Source organism: Heterocephalus glaber, unplaced genomic scaffold, assembly GCF_053883595.1.
Source record: "Heterocephalus glaber isolate CG9 unplaced genomic scaffold, H.glaber_assembly_v1.0 deba00000122, whole genome shotgun sequence".
Taxonomy (NCBI): domain Eukaryota; kingdom Metazoa; phylum Chordata; class Mammalia; order Rodentia; family Bathyergidae; genus Heterocephalus; species Heterocephalus glaber.
The window spans coordinates 1,231,624-1,252,207 of record NW_028258138.1 but is presented as its reverse complement, the minus strand read 5'-3'; the positions used below and the strand labels follow the sequence as shown (position 1 = coordinate 1,252,207).

Below are 20,584 nucleotides of genomic sequence, written 5' to 3'. Positions count from 1 at the left end.
GCAGCCTGCGCCAGCCCTTCATTCTCACTCACGCTTCCCTGCACGCACACAAAGCAAGGGCATCATCGGGCCTTGCTCACCGCGGGGGGCTGGCAAGTCCGGGCTGTGCTCTAGTTCTCCGGTTTCCCAGGTCTGCTGGAGCTTCCACGAGTGCCCTGTGCCTGGGAGGGCCGTGTGGGCTATGCTGCCCTGCTCTGGGATGGCCACGGCCCCTCGCCACCCGGCACCCTGCCATCCCACCCAGCTCCCTGGCGTTTGTGCCCAGGCGCTGGCCTTGTGGAGGAGGGACGTGCGCTCCGCGCCCCGCCTCCCACCCATCCTTGCAGTGGTCCCCGCTGGGAGGAGGGAGCTGCGGGCGCCTCTGCGTCTGGCGCTGTAGTTTCCCTCCCCTCCCACCTTGTCACCATCGCCTGTCCCTCCTTCACACCCAGACTTGGAGGTGTCACTGAGCGCTTCCACACTCCTGTCCCCCACCCTGCAGCCCCAGCCTCTGCTCTGTGCCCCCGCTGTGCTGGGGGTCCGGTCCCGGACCAGCCCTCGGCTGCCCGTTGGCACAGTGCAGCTCTGCTGGCTGCCTTTCTCCGGGGTCTGGACCCCGGAGTCTGCCCGGCCCAGGGCCTGACCTGCGGCTGCACGCCCAGGACAGCTGAGAGCATGGCAGGTGCCCGGTGGCCAAGTGGTGTGAACCACGGTGTCCTGCAGAGTGTCCCGTCCCCCCAGAGGCTTCGCCTGGCCACAGCCGGGCCTGGGAAAGAGGGCAGAGCCGGGCTGTCCTGGGAGACGCATTCATCACCTCCACTGTGTGCTGAGCATCGTCACTGTGGGCAAGCAGGAAGCAAGCAAGCGAGAAGGACGAGGTGCCCAGGGCCCTACCGTGCAGACGCAGGCCACGCATCTGCACCCACAGAGGCGTCCTGGCAGGAGCCCCTCACCACGTGTGTGCAGCCGTTGCACAGACCATTCCTCGGGCGAGGCCACTGCCCACGCACCAAAGCCCGGGGTGAAGAAACAGAGCACTCTCTGGCCAGAGGGCCCTCAGCGGGAGCCAGCACAGAGCACTGGGGCAGCACTGTGGGCAGCGACCTCGCTCGAGCCCTGCGGTGCCCAGCGGGCTGTAACAGCTGACAGGTCCCTGGTCTCACCACCCAGGAGAGGCGGTCCTTCTACTCAGTTTTTATAATTCCTGCCTCGCCTCCTATTTTGTCTCGGTCCCCATCTGCGGCGCATGTGGCACCAGTGTGAGCAGGCCTGCTCAGATCGCGGCTCCTCTGCCATGCCCTCCTCCCCTCCCTCACTTTCTATTATCTGCCTTTTATTTTGCTCTTTATTTATACTTTGGGCTTCTCATATAAGAGAACCCATGCAACATTTAATTAAGCTTCTGTGTCTGAGTCAGTTAGTTCACTTGACAGTATGGTCTCAAGGGGCATCCATTTTCCTAAGATGACTCAGGTTTGTCCTTCTTTATGGCAGAGTAGTACTCCATGGTGCGTAAATACCACCTTTTCTTGAACCATTCGTCTGTGGATGGACATAGAGGCCACTTCTAAGCTGTAGGTATTCTGAGTTGTGCTGCCATAAACATGGGTGTGCATGGATCACTGTAATGTGATGTCTTTGACTCTTTGAGAGGATCCCTGAGTCAAATGGAATTTCTAGCTTTAGTCTTTTGAGGCGTGGCGCCTCCATACGGATTTCCACAGTGGTTGCACTGGTTTACACTCCCACCAGCAATGCAGAAGGGTTCCTTTCCCCTGCAGCCTCTCCAGAATTTGCTATTATTTGATTTCTTGATGATGGCGCTATTTCTGGGGTGAGGTGGGATTCAGTGTTGTTGACACTTTGTTGCCCTCTGCTAACTGGCAACAAGATACACTGTTATTTTTTTAATTTGCAAGGGTTTTGTTTTGTTCTGTTTTGTTCAAATTTTTTTCTCTTCTGGTCTTTTGGAGACACTCCACTAGGTGGCCCAAGCTAGCCTCAAACTCGCCATCCTCCTGTCTCAGCCTCCAGAGTTCTGGGGTTGTGGGTATGTGCCGCTGTGTGCAGCTTCGCTTGCAGCTTTACGTGTCCTGGTGTTAACCCGGTGTCTGCTGACATCCGAGGTTGTCCCGGGCCTCTGCATGGCTCTGCGGTTCTGCCCACCAGACGGGTTTTCTTCCCGTGAGCATGGCCATGCCCCCAGCGGCTCCCATGGTGCGGGGACCCTGAGCCCGGGCATCTGCGGGGAGGCCCAGAGGTGACAGGAGGACCCTTGAAAGTGAGGCCACCCTGGGGAACGCCAGCCCTTCCTCACACGCAGAGCCCGGCCGGGGCTGGTGTGGGCTGTGGGTGCCCGGAGTGAGGCTGGCTCAGCCACTCCGGAGGGCTGCGGGTCTCTCAGCCGAATCTGCTCGCTTCCCAGTGCTCTGTCCCAGCGCCAACCTCCCAGGCTGCTGTAGGGATTAAACAGCAACGTGGGCGAAGATTGAGCCTGTGGCACAGTGGCTGGGCCCGGGCGCTGCTGGCACGGAACATGATTGTCCCGGACGGAGCCCCGTGGCTGATTCATTACAGTCACCCATTAATAGTTCCTAAGTTCTCCTTAAAGCGCCTCCCAGCCTTTGGTCCAAGTAGGCCACACTAGACTGACAGCCGCTCCAGCCGACAGCATGGCAGGTGGTGCCGGGAAAGAGGGGGCCCTCCAGGACTGCCCTGCTTGGGGAAGCGACCCCAGGGCCCCGCCTCTGCTGGATGGTCAGCCGGCTGCCTGGACGCCCCAAGGCCCAGCGGGGAGACGCACAAAATTCCCCACAACAGCCAGCGCCCTGCTGGGCTTCACCCACCCCAGCGGCTCCTGTGGTGGCTGCGCCCACACGCAGCCAGCATGAACTTCTGTTGCTGTCACTCAGGCTGGCCCTCCCCTCCCCTGCCCAGTGTCCCTGCCCGGGCCAGTGCAGCCTGGGTCTGCCACACCCCCGCTGTCAGCGCTGGCCACCCCCGTCTGGCCTGGGCTGCCTGGGCAGGCGGGTGGCACGCCCCTCCGATGCCCTGCAGCTGTTCCAAGGCAGGCAGAGGCCTTGTCCTAACAGTGCCACCGACCTTGGGGCCCTGCTGGTCAGCTCTGCTGCTGGGCCCGGCACCCACCCAGCCATCGGGGCTTCTGGGTTGCAGCAGGCCCAAGACTGGTCTCCCTCCACACACCCGCAGACTCACTGCTTCCTCCCCAACCCTGGCGCTGCACCCTCTTCCTGCTCCGTCACACTTCTGCGTGGCTCTTGTAACCAGTGACACACTTTGGACCCCTCCCCCCGTCCTCGGCCCTGTGGCAGGGTGCTCTCTCCCGCTCCAGGTACAGGTGCCATCTGCCAACCGAGAGCAAGGTGGGAGGTCCGCGTGGCCTCTGCTGTGTGTGGGAGGGGACACAGATCGTGGGGCGCGGTGGGGGCGTCCACACACACCGAGCCTGCGTCAGCCTCCAGGTGTGGAATGGAGGGTGCCAGGCGGGGCCCAGGGCTCTTGTCACTGTCTGACGCTCAGACCCACAACAATCTACTCAGAGGAAAAATTAAAATGTGTCATGAACTTTAAAAAGGATGAGAGGCTGGGGTGTGGCCCAGGGGTGGAGGACCTGCCCCGAAAGTGTGCGGCCCAGGCTCCTTCCCCAGGGCTTCAAAAAGAAAAACAGAGAGAGGGGCCCACCACAGAGTCTGGAGTAGGCCTTCCTTGGAACGCCCCGGCCAGGCCAGCAACAGGGGCAGGGCGGGGAGCCAGAGGCAGAGGGTGAGGGTCCCCCAGCCAGAGGAAGCTTAGGAGTCCAGCCTCTTCCTGGTTCTGCTTGGCCAGCTCAGGGCCAGGTGCTCAGCTGAACCATCGACTGTCAGGAGATGGCCCAGGGCTCAGCTGGCTGCTGACAGGGAAGTGGTGACCCTCGGGCAGCTTCTGTCTCAGGCTTTGAGCTGGTGGCTCTTGCCTGGCCCCTGAGTGATGCAGGCCAGGCAGGATCCGGGCCCTGACTCGGGCATGGGTCAGTGGTGCCCTGGGCTGGCAGCGGGCAGGTGAGCTGGAAGGTGCCCAGGCAGTGTGAGGCGGGGAGGCCCACAGTGTCACTCGGCCCAGTCTGGAACTCCACGTCCAGGAGCTAAGGTCGTCCACGCTGTATCTGGAGGTGTCGGGTCCCGAGTGAGAGTCAGAACCAAGCATTTCTTTAGCTCAGAGGCGGACATGGGCACAGCGACCCATGCACATGCTAGGTGTGGGGAGGAAGCCATAAGACTTCCCTGCCAGACGGCTGGGGGAGGAGGGCCATCCTCCCTTTCGCTGGGAACTGTGAAAACAGCCCACCCCAAGGCAGCAGTGTCAGGCAGGGAAGGGCAGCCTTCCCCGGGGCTGAGGCAGATGTGGTGGCTGGAGGGCCCCAGCCCAGTGCCCGGAGCTGCAGTGGCCGAGGGGCACTGAGCGAGCGCTGGTGCAGCCAGCTTTCCCTTCTGCAGCACGCCCCGGATGCTGGGCCCAGCTACGCCGCCTTTCGTGAATCAAACACAGGGCGTTCCTGAAAGGAAGCTGTGTGGCACCATGTTCTCGAGGGTGCGCTGCGGGCTGCAGGGCCAGCTCTTCGCAGCCGCTCAGACCTGGTTCCGAGCTCTGGGGTCAGCGCTCACAGGGGTCCCTGGGGCTCTGAGAACTCGGATGACGTCACCTGCGCCTAGCATGCGTCCCAAGTCCTGCCTGCCACCGTCCACAGCAGCCTGGCGGCCTCTTCCTGGGTGCTGCAGGAAGCAGTGGGCCAAGGGCAGACCTGGATGTCGTGCCCAGAGAGGGTCTGAGAGGGACCTGGCAGGGAGGTGCCGCCCACACTGGGCTGGTCAGCACTTCGGGGAGCCTGAGCCTGAGCCCGGCCGCTATGACGGTGAGAGAGACCGCTCCTCTCTGCCCTGGCATCGCCACTCAGCACTGCCCGTGAGGACGCCTGTCCAGCTGCAGAAGGTGATCGCCCAGCAGAGCCGGAGGTGGGGCGCACAGGCCAGAGCCGGCAGCGTGCAGGACCACAGCGCCTGGAGCAGGAGGCAGCGGCTCTGAGCGCAGTGACACTGTGCAGGGACAGGCAGATGGACGTGGCCACGCTCCAAGCTGTGCCCGGCCCCCTGAGCCGAGGCCCAGAGGCCCACACCTGGCTGTGAGACCCCTGCCCTCCCCGCAGCCGACCCCGGAGCCGGGGCTGCTGTCGATTCCACTGGAGTGGCAGCCATGGAGACCAGGGTATTTTTAGCCTGGGTCGCTGCGCGTGTCTCGGTGCCTGAGCCCGGCAGCAGCTCCAGGCGGGAGGCGCCTACGTTGTGAACAGTCGTGTGGGTCTGAGCTCCACAGACTGAGAGGTCTTTTAAGGAAATCCCTCTCAGGGTGGACCTGAGTCATCTGGCTTCATTGCTGGCTTCATTGCTGGGCTCCTTAAATAACCTGAATCCCGAAGGAGCCATAAGGCAAAAAGTCCTAAAAACCTTTCTTTGTTATACAAAGGAAGAGAAAACCCAAGGGCTGACATGGCAGGGGTGGGGGTGAAGGCGGCTCCCCTGTAAGTGTTTATCTCTCTTCCTGCCCCTTCCCGAGGCTTCTATCCGTGGAAGGCAAGGAGTCAGAGCATGGAGAGGAAGCCGGGGTGGCAGCCTGGCCATGAAGCTGCTGCTCCAGGGATCGGCAGTAACCATGGGCCCTGCACACAGGGGCACTGGCAGCAGGCCATGATTCACACACACACACACACACTGCAGCTGCGCCCCCAAACCCCAGCTGGGCTGATGGATCTGCCTCTCATGTGCCAGGTGCGCCTCAGCGGAGCAGGGACCCAGGCTTGTGAACAGGGCCAGACAGTGCCATACGTGACAAGGAAGATAGCAACCAGAGAGTCCCACCCGTCCCCCTCCCTCAGCGCAGTCCTGCTGCCAGCAGAGCCTCCTGCTCCTTAAGTCAAGAGCTGGGCAGAGGTGAGGGGTCGAGGGTTTTCCTTGAACTTAACAGAAGAGAACGAAGTGTCGCGAGAGGTTCCGACTTCACATGCAGTCAAGAGAAACTCTGTGTGCCATCCCTGGAAGACACCCAGGAACCCCTTGCAGGGAGTGGGCAGGCACTAGGCCTGCCACAGCCCCTCCTGCGATGCCCCAGCCACACTGCGCACGAGCAGATGGCTGGACCCAGGGCAGCAGGGAATCCTCGAACAGCCTCATACATCCTGGGGCAGTCGGGACCTGGGCAGCCTCAGAAGAGTCACCAATCTCCTGAGAGCCGGCTGCCAGGAAGGGACCAAACTTGCGCCATGAAACCACACAAGCGCTGGAGGATGGGTGGATGGCCTTGACCTGGCTACAGGGAAAGGTATTCTAACTCTGACTCAGAGGAAAGAAGAAATGGGTGAGTCTGCACACAGAAGTTTCTGAACAGCTAAGAAAAACATAGACAAAGCTGAACACATCTGAACAACTAGAAGAAAATACTGGTGACATCCGCCACATGGGAGGGGGTAGCATCCCCCCCCACAAAGAACCTGACAAAACTAGGACAAAGAGCCAGAAATCAGATGGAGAAACAGGGAAGGGGTGACACAGAAAGGACATTAAAATGAGCCTCGCCACAGGAGATTTCCCTCACACCAGCATCCAGAGTGCCCAGAGGTGCCACTGCTCATTGGCCAGCGCTGGTGGGTTGTGGGCAGCAGGCCCCTCCTACATCCCTGGGGCCAAGGCTGCGCCAAGGTCACGCCCTGCACTCGCTCCTCTGGTTTCCCGGTGCTCTCAGCCCAGCGTCTGGCCCATGTGTGCACAGAGACCCAGCCAGGGCAACAGGCGAGAAGAGGGGATTACAGGGAGGAAGAACCGAATCTGCTTCTCTTCATCGGCGAAATGCTTGTAGTCGTGAACGTAGAAAATCCTTCATGATCCACAAGAATGTGCTACAGCTGGTAAGGGAATGTGTCGAGGCCAAAGGGTACAAAAGCAGTACACAGAATCCATTGCTTTTCTACACGCTGGCAAGAAACCCCCAGAGGGCCAACCCTAACCAGGCCATTTACAGAGGCAACTGGAAACATGAGGTACTTATGGTTCTTAATCCACTTAGCAACACACACATCCAGGATTTCTGTACTGAAACTATGCAACAGAGCAGAGGAAAACCAAAGCCAACCTTCAGAAACGGAGAGTGTGTTGCTGGGCGTGGTGCTGCACGCCTGTGATCCCAGCACTCGGGAGGCTGAGGCAGGAGGATTGCTGCGAGTTTGAGGCCAGACTGGGCTACATAGTGAGTTCAAGGCCAGGCTGAACTACACAGTGAGAGCCTGTCTCAAAACACAGAAAGAAAGGAAGAAAGGAAGAAGGAGTGTGACGGTACAAATATTCCTTCTCACCCCCACCCCTGCACCCCAGTGCACTATGCAGAATCGCACCCCCAGGGTGAGGGTGGCAGGATTGGGGGGTGGCCTTCTTCCTGAAATGATCGCCGGTCAATGTCATGCTAACCAAAATTCCAGCAGGACTCTGTAAAGATCATCACATAGGTGTAGAAGCGTCCTGAAAATGGGAAGGACCCGGAGCCACCCTGACCTGGCCCGTGGTCGCCCCAGCTCCCGCCACCATGGGCGCAATGTAGACCCAGCTCCGAGGGCCACGCCAGGGCTGCCCCCTTGCCAGACTTGAGAGGGGCTCTCTGGGGCCACAGCTGCCCTGCTCACGCCCGCGGCTGCAGGCAGAGCGTCTGTCAGGAAACAGCCGCATGCCCACCGGGCCCTGCAGCCTGCTGGAGCACTGCCCAGAGGGACACAATGGTAAGACAGGGTCAGGGCCGTGGGCAGAGACGCAGGGCGGAGGGGCTGGCTCTGGGGGCCGGAGCCGCTGCCGCTTTAGCGCGTGTCTGTTACTTTCTAGGAACCATTCTCTTCATTACGCTGGAGTCCTGCTGCCAGGTTAGCACTGGCTGCACGGAGGCGGGAGCTGCAGGAGGGAAGTGGAGCCAGGCTGGGTGCACTCAGCCCCTCCCCTTCCAACCCGAGTGAGGCTGGGTCCGCAGCACCTCCTGGGCAGCCCTCCACTTCCTCTCACCTCCTCCCTGCCACCCCTGCCTCACCTCACCAGCCACACAGACCACAGGGGCTTCCCTGACTCAACCCGGCCACCAGGACCCACAGTAGAAGCTGAAGTGAGACAACGGAGGCGATAAAGCCATCTGTGTGCAGCGCTCAGCCGGCTGCCGTCGGGGATGGGAAGGGGCTTGCGAGAGCCTGGCACACAGGCTGAGTGCAGCAGACACCCAGACAGCCACGGGAAAAATGCGTCTTTCCATTTTGGGAAACAGGCAAAGCTTTCATATTCCACCAAAAATAGAAGTGGAATGCTAGAAAGCAAAAAATAGGTGGGCCTCCGTATGTATGCAATTCAAAGGCATCGACAGACGATACATGCTCTCATCTCTCGGGAATGTGCTGCGGAACAGCGAGCAGGAGCCCAGCCGGGCCTGCTCCTGCGCCTGCAGCGTGTCGGTGCCGCTGCCCTCCGCCGGTCATGCTGTCCCCCTCACCGCGGGGCCCAGATCCTCGCAGGACCCGTGTGCTGTGCCCTGCGGACCAGCAGGAGACCTCGTCCTGGGACGCACCGACCGACGTTCTAACAGTTACTGTGTCATGGTGCCCGCGGGCACTGGCAACCAGGATGACAGCGGACATAGCTCCCCCTGGAGCCCCCAGACTGTCTCGAATGCTGAGTGCCACATCCCAGCTCAGGCAGCCAAGGGGTTTCCAGGCCCCAGATCAGCCCGGAACAGTGACTTACTTTTGGAGGTGTGGTTTAGAGAATTTATTATGTGTAGCTTTTATTGTACGCTTTGCTTAAAACATATGTAGGTACTTTGCTGGACCATGAGTTCCTAGACACCCTCTCTGTGAGGAGGGACCCTGCCCGCTGTGTGACCCGTCCTTGCGTCATCCAGAGCTGTCTCCTCACACTCGACAGCCAGGCCCGCCAGCCTGCCCCACCTCCTTGTCCCTTCTGCACCCTTTGGGAACCCAGCCTGGGTCATCTCTCTCCAGGGCTTGTTCCAAGCTGGGCTTCTTGCTGAAATGCACGGTTGGTTTAACATTTGAGCTTCAGTCAACTTGATTCACTGTATTAATATAACAAAGCAGAAAATCATACTATCATCTCAATAGGGAAGAATAACAAATTTATAAAATCCAACACACATTCATGAAAAGCTCTGAGCAAAGTGGGAGTAGAAAGGAACTTTCTTAATCTCATAGGGTATTACGTTAAACTATCCCACAGGAAATATCACACTTCCCGGTGGGTCATCACGAGCTTTCCCTCTGACATCAGGAACAAGATGAGGATGTCCATTATTAACACTGCTATCAGCACTAGCCAGCAAAGCAGGCCAGGAAAAAACAATAAATGACTGTAAAGGAAGAAACAAGAGTCATTATTCGCAGACAAGATCCAAGAGAGTCTGCAGACAGCTCTTAGAAGTTCTTAAGTGAATCCGGGAAGACTGCCGGATACAAGCTCAGTGCACAAAAATCAGTTGTAGTCTATACAAGATAGAAGTCAGTGGTTGCAAAATAAAAACACAGAGCATTTTAAATGATCAACCAAGACACCCAAAGCTAGGAATAAATCTAATGAAATACGTTTGCAGTATCTACATGGAAGGAAGGCCATGAGATGGGAACCACCAAAGAATATTTAGATACCTGCTCGGGTAAACATGGCTTGGAGCGGTCAGTGTTGTGAGCATATTCATTCTCACCTAACTTATATGTAGCTTCAGTGTAATTCTAATCACCATTCTAGCAGGGCTTGGGGGGAAATTCAAGGAGTTCTGTGGAAATGCAAAGTACCATTGCATCAAGAATTTGAAAAACTACACTGGAAGATGCCTCTGGAGAGTCGAAATGTAAGACTCCATACAGCCTCAGTGATTAGGACGGTAAGAAGCAAAGGCAAGGCAAGCCTGCCGCCTTCACAGAAGAGCCCACAGGGAGCACAGCCAGCCTCACAGGTGGATGACAACATGACCAAGACACCACACCGAGCAGCAGGGGGTGGGGCATTTGAGTAGCAGTGCCGGGCCGAGCACGGGCCAAGTACCAACAGCAAACCCCTACCTCATGCTCTACAGAGAAAACAATGCCGCTGACTTTGATAACAAACAACAAACCTTCTGGAAAGTAACAGGAGCACATCTCCATGACCGTGCAGTAGCGGAGCTCTTCCAGACAGGGCATAAAAACAGTAACCATAGGGCAAAAATGACAAATTGGATCACTCTGAAACTGGGATTTCCTGTTTATCAAAAGACAACTAGGATTATGCAAAGACAAGACACACAGCAGGATGCGTTTGTGACACATATCCCTGACGGGGACTTGGACATCTGGACATATGAAGAATTATTTGAAGGAGGGTTGGAGAAGCCCCTTCCCTTCCACCACAAAGGGCGTGCAGTAGAGAATAAGCACCTGTCCGTGTGTTCAGCCTCCCTAGGTGTCACCAAGAGGCCCCACACACCCCCAGAGTAGCCAAAACGACAAGCAGCGCCAGCTCCAGCTGTGTTGAGGATGGCAAGCAACTGGAACCCCCTTCTGCTGGTGAGGCCGTGCAGCACTTCGGAAACTGGCGGTGCCTAGAAAGTGGAACGCATGTGTCTCCTGTGACTTTTTGAACACCCAGCAGAAACAGGTGCACGTGTGTACCAGAGGGCACACGTGAGAGTAGTCGCAGAATCGTTATTCATAGTGGCAAAAAACCAGGAAGCAACTGAAATTTCCATCAATAGCAGAATGAACAAATATATTGTGGAACCTGAAGGATCTGTAATACTACACAGCAACAAGAAGTGCTAATTACTGCTGCCTACACATGGGATACAGATCGCACGGTGTTCGGAGGAAGAAGCCAGACACAAGAGTATGTGCTGTATGATTTCACTTATGCCAAAGTAAACACAGGCACGACTTGCCAGTGCAGGCAGAAGTGGGGGCAGGATACCTCTGGGGGACACAGGACATCCACGGGCGGCTGTGGTAACCCACTGGCCCTACTGCTTTCTACCATGTGAGGACACAGCAAGAAGGTGCCCTCCACGAGGAATGTGCCCTCCCCGATACCGCATCCCTTGGGGACTGGGCCTCGGACTCCAGAGCAGTAACTGCTGTTTATAAACGGCCCCATCTGTACTAATGTGTCAGAGCAGCAGGAGATGGGCTAGGCCAGGGCTGGGAACAGGACTGCAGGTGTTTAACCGACATCTCCACAAGGCAATTCCAAATGGTTCCCCAAGTGGCTCATCCTCTCCCCTGCACCCCGCCCACAGGGAAGAGCTCCCACGCTAAGACTGGCTTTATCAGTCTGGACATCTGATGGGCATGATGCTGTCTGATTCTCGTCTTGCCTAGTCTCCTTGTAAAATTTAAAGCATGCTTCATAGGACATATGATTTCCCAAAAGGTTCCATGTGAAATTCACGTATGTTAGGAAGCGTAGTGCCTGACCTCTCCTGTCCTCACCACCCAGCCTGAGGCAGGACCTCTGTCTAACCTGCCACCCTCTCTGCTGGAGAAGGGTAATCCCCACCTTCAACCTGCAGTGTGCTATGCCCTTGCTAGAAAATGTTCTCTCTCCCTCTCTCACATAGAAATATGTATCTCCATACAACATATTTACATGATACATATTTACAAACGAGATATACATTGACGCGATATGTATATGAGAGGTATATACTGCCTTGATATACGATACGTTTAAGCCCTTTGATGCTTGCTTTTCCTTGTTTTCCGTCTCTGTCAACATTTCATTTCCGAGGTTTGCTGTGTTGGGTGTTGCTGTGGCTGATCCATCTGCCAGTGTGCATGGAGCATTTCCTCCTCCCCAGTAAAAGGTTATTGCAGCATGGCCCCGTGCACCTCCCGACCGCATGTGCAGAGCTGCCCTGGACACCCTTACGACTGACAACGCTGGACAGTGGGATCCTCAAATAGGCAGTTTCATGAGGTGGTAAAGTCTTTCAAAGTGGTTGCCAGTTTGCTCTCTGTAGTGATGCTTAAGAATTTTGGGGATCTACATCCTCTCCGACACTTGATTTTCTTAGAAGTCTGTCAGCCCTGTGGGTGTGGAGCGGCAGCTTGCTGTGGTTGGGATCCACGCGCTGTTTCTGACAGCACTGGGCACTCCTCACACTCAGTGGTGTGTGTTTCCTCTTCTGCAAAATGTCTGCTCATGGCTTTTGTCCGTTTCTAAGAGCTGTTTGGCCTTTCTCATTAATTTGTGGCTCTTTACATGCCCTAGATACAAACCCACTGACAGTTGTGTGGTAAACACCTCCCTATTTGTTGCACACATTTTTACTTTATTGCATATTTTGGTAAATATTCACAATTTTAATATGATCAGATTTACCAGCCTTGTCTTTTAGGGTTAGCACCTTTTGTGCCCTAGGGAATCCTTGCCAGCCTCTAAGCCCATGAAGATATACAGTACACCTATATTTTGAAATTTTAATTTTCCTTACTGATCTAGAACTGATTTTGGTGTAGGGTATAAGGGTTATACTTAATTCCATTTTACCCCAAATGGACAAACGTCCCAGCATCACTGACTGAAGGCATTCCTTTCTCCCGTCTGCAAACCCTGTGCCATCATACATTCAAGTCTGTGTGGGTCTATTTTCATTTATCAATTTGTCCTGCCCTTGGCCAGCAACAACTGAATTTACTTACTCTAATTTAATAGTACATTTGGTAGCACAGATCCGCCACCTTATTATTCTTTTTAAGGAGTGTCTTGGCTAGTCTAGGTCTTCTGTCTCCTGTTACGTATTTTAGAAGCAGTCAAATTGCACCGAAAGTCCCTCTTGGGATATTGATAAGGATTGACTCTGAAGGTAATCTGGGAGAGAAGTAGTATCTTTAGGAAACTGAAGTGTTCTTATCCATGTAAATGGTATGCCTTTACCTTTACTTAATTTTCACATTAATTTTTAAAAGTCCTGTTTCTCCTTGAAGATCATTTTCTTTTTGATTCATACTTCCATTGCTACTATAAACAGTATCAGTTTTCTAAATTACGTATTTGTTGCTCACGTATAGAAATTATTTATGTGCATATGCCGATTTTACACTCAGCAATGTTACATTTTTAATCTATGAATTCCACTGTAGATCTTCAATTTTCTGCATACATAACCATATGTGTTTCTTGCTCTACACTGTGTTCCTTGCTCCATGGACAGGCTCTATGACAGCAGCAGATGGCTGAGGAAAGACCAAGCAGTCCCACATTGGTTTTTACTTATAGAGAAAGTTTTTGAGTTTGGTGTTTGTTTCAGGTGTTTCTATCGACATTCTCTGTTAGGTTTACGAAGCTCCCTTCTAAGTTTTCTAAGAGTGTTTTTCTAAACATAAATGAAGTATCAAAAGCTTTTGCTGTAGCTATTGAGATGATTATACAGATGTTCTTTCATCTCTTGATGAGGGGATTTAATTAATGGATTTTAAAACATTAACTCAAAGTCATATTCTTGGGGAAATCCAATTTGGGCATAATGTTCTTGCTGTTACTTTGCATTCTGCTAGACTGTGATTTTGCTGAAATGTTCTGTTCGTGTTCTGTGATAATGCATTTAGGGTTTTAGGAGTGAGAGTGGTCTAGATGTTTTGATCTCATGTCATTCTTCTTAGCATCTGAAGGATATGGGGCTGGGTGTGGCTCTGTGGTAGAGCTTTTGCCTGCCATGCATGGGACCCCAGATTTGATTCCCAGGACCACAAAACTAAACTAAAGTAAAAGAAGCCAGCAAGGTGGCCCACACCTATAATCCCAGCTATTTGGGAGGCTGAGGAAGGAGGACCACAGATGGAGGCTGACCCAGGCAGTTTTGTGAGACCATGTCTCAAGATTAAACGGGTGGGGGCCTGGGAGTGTGACTCAGCAGGGGAGCATTTGCCTCGCATGCCTGAGGCTGTGGGCTCCATCCAGTCCTGCAAAAGATAAAAATTAAAAATAGGTAAAATTCAGTATATGAGATGGGAGGGCTTCCTCTCTCAGTAAAGCCCCCAACACTTCTGAATTATCCAAGGTCACTGTGACCTCTACATGTCGAAGCCGGTGGACTTTGCATCCCCACTCATCTTCGCTTACTGACCCGTCTTTTCTCTGGGAGTTGCTCTTCTGCTGGTCTGGGCTCTGTCTCCTGGTCTCACCCCTCCTTCTTGCTCAGCCTTAAGGCTGCAGCTTTTCAGGTCTTTGACCCAGGTTCCCTTTCTCTACCCACTCTTTCTTTAGGTGGTTGGTGTCCTCTTCCACTTTGCAGGTGTCAGATGTACATCCCCAGCACGGCTTTCTTCTCTGGACCCAGGCTTTCATGTGCAGCTGCCTCTGACAGCCACCTGGACATCCCCAGGCTTTGTACTCGGCCCTGTCTCTCCACCTAGCATGGCCTCCTCTGTCGGGTACAAGCGGAGTCCAGTGGGAGCTCTGCCCTTCCCTCCCCAGCAGTCTCATGGAGTCTACTTCCAGGGGGCTGAGCCCTCTGCTCCTCCCGTTACCACTGACCACTTGCATCAGCTGCTGTCCCTCCTCTAACAGCGCTGATGCTGTGTCCTTCCCTGAACAGCCTGCGCTCCCTGAGGGCAGAGGACTGGACTCTCATCTCCAGAGGCAGATCCTGCTTGGCCCAAACCAGGGACAGGCACGTGTCTGTAAAGGGCCAGATGCTGGATATTTTAGGTTTTGTGGACCAAGAAGCCGGCCTCATAGTGCTTCTACCCTCAGCCCCATGCTTTATAAACGTAAAACCCATTCCTCAGTGTGGGTGGCCCACAAGGGCCACAGACCTGTCTGCCACTCTGGCTTGGCCACTCAGCACTCCACTCCTGGTGGCTGCAAGATCCGAGGGTCCTTCAGAACAGCAGCCTCTCCTCTCCGAACTTGTGAGGTGGAAATGCTCTTCCCTCTGCCTTGGGTAGCTTTACTGCTACCCATACGACCATTTCACCCCCAGCTACTGTGCCACACAGCCCACTGGCAACGCCTAGCCCCAGAGCTCCCTGCCGTGCCGCCACACGGCAACCTGGTACTGTGCCCCGATGCCAGACAGCGGCAGGCCAGGCACCCTGATCATGTGACCCACTGTGCCAGACAGCCTGGGGGCCGGAGGCTGACTTCGTGCCTCTGCTTGTCTGCCCTGTTGTCCCTGCCGTGGGCTGGCTCCCAGGTAGGGCACACAGCACACAGGCCTGACTGCTGGCCAGCTGAGCCCCTGGGCGGCCAGGCAGCCGGGCGCAGCAGGGCCATCATGGGGCAGGTGGTGTGCAGACAGGGTGGCCCAGGGTGAGCCAGGCAGACGCACCGGCGTCTCTCCCGGGTCTTGTTCTTTGGGTGAGGCAGCGCCACCTGGTTCTGCCACTCCAGTGTCATGCTTTTACAATACAGGGCGGAAAATATTATGTCTCACGTGAACACATCACGACATGGTGCTTACCTCTCATCAGCAGCCTTTTCTTTTTCCTTTTTATCCTGTGGTCCTGGGGACTAAACCAGGTCTTCACACTGAGCTACATCCCCAGGCCTTTATTTATTTCTTTAGAGGCAGGCTCTCACCTAAGTCACAGTGCTGCCCAGGCTGGGCCCCAACTGTGGTCCTTCTGCCTCAGCCTCCCAGACGCTGGGCTTGCAGGTGGGCACCATGCTGGCTTCTGACTTTAGCCCTAAGAAATAAATCGATAATCTACAACTTAAAAGTAATTTTGTGTCTCTTCTCAAATGGACTGAGCAGAATGAAACAAAGCACAATCAACATTCTTTTAGACACAATTTTGGGTGTACAGAGGGATTATAGGGAAACAGAATCAAAAGGCCAAGGGCGAGGCTGCCGCTGGTGTTAATGAGTGGTGGCCACATGCCCTGCGCTGCACACGCTGGCTGGTCCGCCTCAGCACATGGGCCGTGACCGGCATCTCAGCATACAGGCTGGGAGCACGTGCTGCCACTCAGGAGAAAATCAGGCCACCAGGGGCCCACAGGGACCCACACCACGACAGCCGCCGTGAGCAGGTTGCTATGTGCTCCTCCCAGCACCGTGCCCCGCCTGCTTCGTGTCCAGCGGGAGTGGACACTCGGTGGCTTTGACACCTGTGAGCCTCGAGCAGTTCTGAACTCGAAGCCCAGGCTGTGCCCAAGGCTGCACCTCCGAGGGCTTCCTGTTTCTGGTTCCTACACGGCTTGGGCCGACCCTGCTCAGCGCACCTGAGGCTGCCAGAGGGAGGCACCAGGTCTGTTCGAGTCACCGCACCACCTACTCCTAGCGCGTGGCCGTGCTGTGGATGTGGCTTTGTGGTTGTGCCACCTCACTCAGCTGGGTTTCCAGTGCTCTGCAGACACTGTTCTCAGCAGTCACACGACTGCATCCCTGGGCAGGTGAGAAGGGGCTGGGCGGTGGGCAGGACTCGGTGCCGAGTGTGCTTCCAGGACAGGGTGGCACTTGTCCTGCAGTCTGCACGAGCCACGGAGGCCACACCTCAGGGGCACAGGGCCCTCTCCGGGCCCCAGGTGTTTCACTGAGTGGATGGGGCAGGGGCTGCAGAGTCCCCTCTGGAAGAGCCTGACCCGTGGGTACCTGAGTGGGCCACTGTCCCAGGGAGGCTGCCGCGAGGCCCAGTCTCCAAGGCTGGTGTGCGCCGTGTGCAACCAGGGGGTGCAGAGGCTCCAGCCTGGGCCTGGGAACAGCGCAGGATGGTCGGCACCAGTGCGAGGGTCTCAGCCAGGGTCATGTCTTCTGCCTGTACTGCTGCCGAGGGACAGGAGGCTGAGACAGACGTATTCAGCGACTCCCTCCTGGCCACAGGAGAGCCATGGGGGTCTGTGCAAGATGGCCGTGCTGCTGGCCTCTGGGGCACACTTTCCCGCCCACTCTCGTGTCCCCCACTCCCGCTGTACTTGGCCAGAGACTGGAGAGGCCACCCCGAGACCTGCACTCCTGAGGGCAGGGTGTGGCCACTGTGAGACACAGCCTTGGCCGGGCAAGTGATGGTGGGTGGCGGCTGGGCAGCACAAGGGCAGCACAAGGGCAGCTGACGCCACGAAGCAGACACGAACCCATCCAGCTGGACCCTGCACAGGCTGCTGGCCCACGGGCTCACCAACAAGGATCACTGAAGTGCGTACACTTTGTGGTTTATTACAGATCCAGCGCACTGTGCTGTGCCCACAATTGCTTACCAAGGATGAAGCCCCAGAAGGCTCCTCAGAGTCCTGATGTCACTCACATGTCAACAGGTGACTCTTGGGCCACTCCCTCGTGTTCAGCCCGAAGGCAGGGTGAAGGCCTGCTCAGTAGCCGGCTGCCCCAGGGACAGCTTCTCCTCTGCGGTGACTCACACAGACATGGGCCACCCACTGGTGCAGCTCTCTGGGGCGAGGCTGTCCCCCAGCTCCGGGTGCCAGCCAGGTTAGGAATGCTACACCGGCGTTCTACCTGTATTCCAGTTTCCTTGCTTGTTTTACAACCAAGGACACAGGTGGATGGAGGGCGGGTAGATGGTCAGGTGCCCGTGGATATGGAGCAGAGGCCCACCCAAGCCCAACTGCCTGCAGCCCCTGGGCTCCCCCGGGGGTCACCACTGCCAGACTGCTGCCCGCCTCAGTGCCGTGTCCAGCTCTGCTGCTGTCCTAGCAGTGTTTTCTGCTCTTCCGCTCCCTCCTAGTTCCCCGTCTGTGAAATGGGGCTAAGACGGGGGCAGAGCAAAGGCCCAGTGCAGCAGCTGGGATGCATTTGGAGGCCTGGTGCTGGTCCACAGCTGCAGAGCTGCTCTGCAGAGCGATGCCTGAGAACTGCCCTGAGGAGCACAGCACAGCTGCTGGTGCAGGGATCTGGAGACGCTGAGCCTCTGGCTAAGGTCACCCTCAGCTGTGAACGCGACTCTAGGCAGACTGGAAGACCAGCAGTCAGCGCTCAACATAGGTTTATTATATGGTCGGCAAAACAGCTTCAGAAGCCCTCATGAAAGCCAGACCACCTACCCATTCACCACCTGAACTTTAGTAGTTCGGACGTGCTCCTAACTCCAAGGAGAATCCTAACCAGAGCCTTGGAGCTAGAGCTGCAGCCCTCCCAGTTCAGGGCTCGGGTGACATCGGACCAACTCCCAGGACACCCCTGAAGCCAGGATTCGGGAGCCTCGGTCTCCGACTGGATTCAGCCCCACCCGGGCCCGCCTTCGTCTGGGACAGCCAGCCCGGATGGGAGCAGGGCGCGCCCAGAACAGAGGCTGTCCCAGGGGTGCCGGGTGCGGGAGGAAAGGTCTCGGCCAGCGCGACCATGCGGGCCCGGGTCGCCGCGGGCGGTCGGTCAGGGCCTCGCACGGCCAGGGCGGGCCGCCGGAGTCCCACTCTCTCGGAAAGCACGGCCAGGACTGTGTCTCCACGGTCGCAGGAGCCGACGCGCGGCGCCCCACGCGAGGCCCACACTCGCTTTGCTTGGTGGCCCGAAGCCCGCTGCACCTGCCCAGCACCTAGATGGTCCGGGCCGCGGGAGGCCAGGGCGTGCGCACGTCGGCGTCCAGGCGCTGGCTCCGCCCCCAGCGTGCGCGTCCCCGCGTGGCGCGGGCGGGGCGGGGCGGGACAGCAAGAGGCGGAGCCGTGGCGGGGCTAGGGCGAGCCGAGGGCGCGGGCAGGGCCAGGGCCGGCGAGCCGCAGCGCGCAGCGGGCGGGCGGGGACGCGGACACGGACGCGGAGGGCTGAGGTGAGGCTGCGGCGGGCGGCGGGGCTGCCCGCGGAGACCCGGCCCCGGGAGCGGCGGCGCCTGGGCAGCGGCGGGGAGGAGGCTGCGCCCGGCTCGCCCGCATCCGCGTGGGAGCGCAGCGCTGCGCCGGGAGAGGAGGCTGCGCCCCGGAGGAGAGGCTGCGCTCGGGAAGGGGCCTGGGCCGGGGACAGACTGTGCCCCGGGCTGAGGCTGCGGCATGGGCAGAGACTCTGACCCGGGGAGGGCGGCGGGCCCCGGAATGGGCCACGGTGTCCCCGGCACCAGCTGCGCGGGGAGAGGACGCTGCGCTCCCGGGAGGACCCGGCCTGGGGCGCCGCACGCCCGCTTCCCTCCCGGGCGCAGGGTCTGCGCGGGACCGTGTCGCGGCGCCCGGGCGGGGGTCCCGAGTGCCGTCCAGGCTGCCGGTCGGCGGCGTGACGCTCACTCGGCTGCGGGAGGGCGACTGCGTGGTGGCCGTGCGCGAGGGACGCGTCAGATGGGCCGAGCCCGGCGGGAACCTGACGTGAGCCCCGGCGGGGTTTGGGGTCTGGTCGGCGGCGGTGTCTTCCCCGGCAGGTCTTGGAGGCCCCTCCCGTGAAGGCCCCCGCTGCGTGCATTCTGGAAGTGTGACGAGAAAGTGGTCCTGGTACTGAACTTGCTTCTGTACTCTCAGCGCCCCAACCAGACGATGGAACGGCAGCTTTGTGAGAATTGGGATGTGCGTGTAACCCTCTCCGTCCCCTCTGGCTTTGCCGTGGCTGTGTCTCCTTGGAAGGTGCCACCCGAGCTGCATCTCCACACGCCCCGCTGTCCAGGGCCAGTTCCGAGCTTGGAGCCAGCTGTCTCTGGAACCCCACTTTTCTTGGGGCTGGGACGGCTTTGCCCCTCCCGCTTGCTGCGGTTTCCCAGAAGGACAGTGAGCAGGGAGAGGAGGCAGAAGGTCGCCGGGCACAGCCCTTCCCGCCTGAGAGAACGAACTGTCCCTGGGTGCGGGGCTTCCGGAGGGCAGGCAGGATCCATGCCTGGACGCAGCCGGGCTTGATAAATATCGGATGAGACCCGCAGCCAGCGGGGCCCTGTGGTCGTGGTGCTGTCAAAGGAACGCATTGTCCCCGAGCCATGTCTGTCGGATGTCAGGATTCCTGGGAATGGCCGGGTGCATTCGGCCGCGTGCATTCGGCCGCGTCGCTGTCAAATTTGCGGCTTGGCCAGAAGGAAAAGGCGGCTTTTCTGCAGGGGCAGTGGTGGGGAGAAGGGGATATCCCTGAGAAACTGATGACACAGTGTCTCCTGCCCTGTGCGGCAGGCCCAGGTGGGAGGATCAGCTGCCGAGCAGTAGCAGGTCCACACAGCGCACCCTGGCTTCATGGCAGTTCACTCCTCGTGCACTTACATGTTGTGAAGCACTTGGACTGCACTGAGATGTCTGGAAGAGGAAAATGCTTTAAACTTGCCTGTGCCAGTGACTAGCCGGGGCTGACTTGATTCATTTGATGACTACTGGTCTTTGGCTTGTCATGTCCTAGGATGCAGTGCTGACTGTGGTAGGCAGGGTTCAAAATGCTACTGGCAGTTTGTTTTAATTGTCACTTTACAGCACTCAGTTTTTAAAACAAACATTCCAACTTTAGTTATAAAATTATAAAAGTTTTGCATATAGACTTAAAAAGATGAGCAAGTACATAGTACATTCAAAAGGGATTTGGATATGGACAACTTCATTCCCCCTGGTTCCCCACACCCAGGGTCCCGGCCCCTCCAGCTGCTGCAGGCCATCCATCCTGCAGTAGTACACACGTTTCATGGGTCCACAGTTGCAGACACACT

The 20,584-nt window shown here is 57.2% G+C and overlaps 1 protein-coding gene across 3 annotated transcripts in view; it reads left to right on the top strand.

Annotated features, from left to right (window-relative positions):
• The first annotated feature begins 18,629 nt into the window (after positions 1-18,629).
• The window catches only part of Adarb1 (adenosine deaminase RNA specific B1), an 85,700-nt gene continuing 83,745 nt past the window's right edge, over positions 18,630-20,584 (top strand). For 2 of the 3 annotated variants that reach the window (XR_015451191.1, XM_021256403.2), the window contains exon 1: positions 18,630-18,757. The gene's annotated coding sequence lies outside the window, so the exon portion shown is untranslated. The remainder of the gene's footprint in view (positions 18,758-20,584) is intronic. The other variant, XM_021256404.2, reaches the window with a different exon arrangement.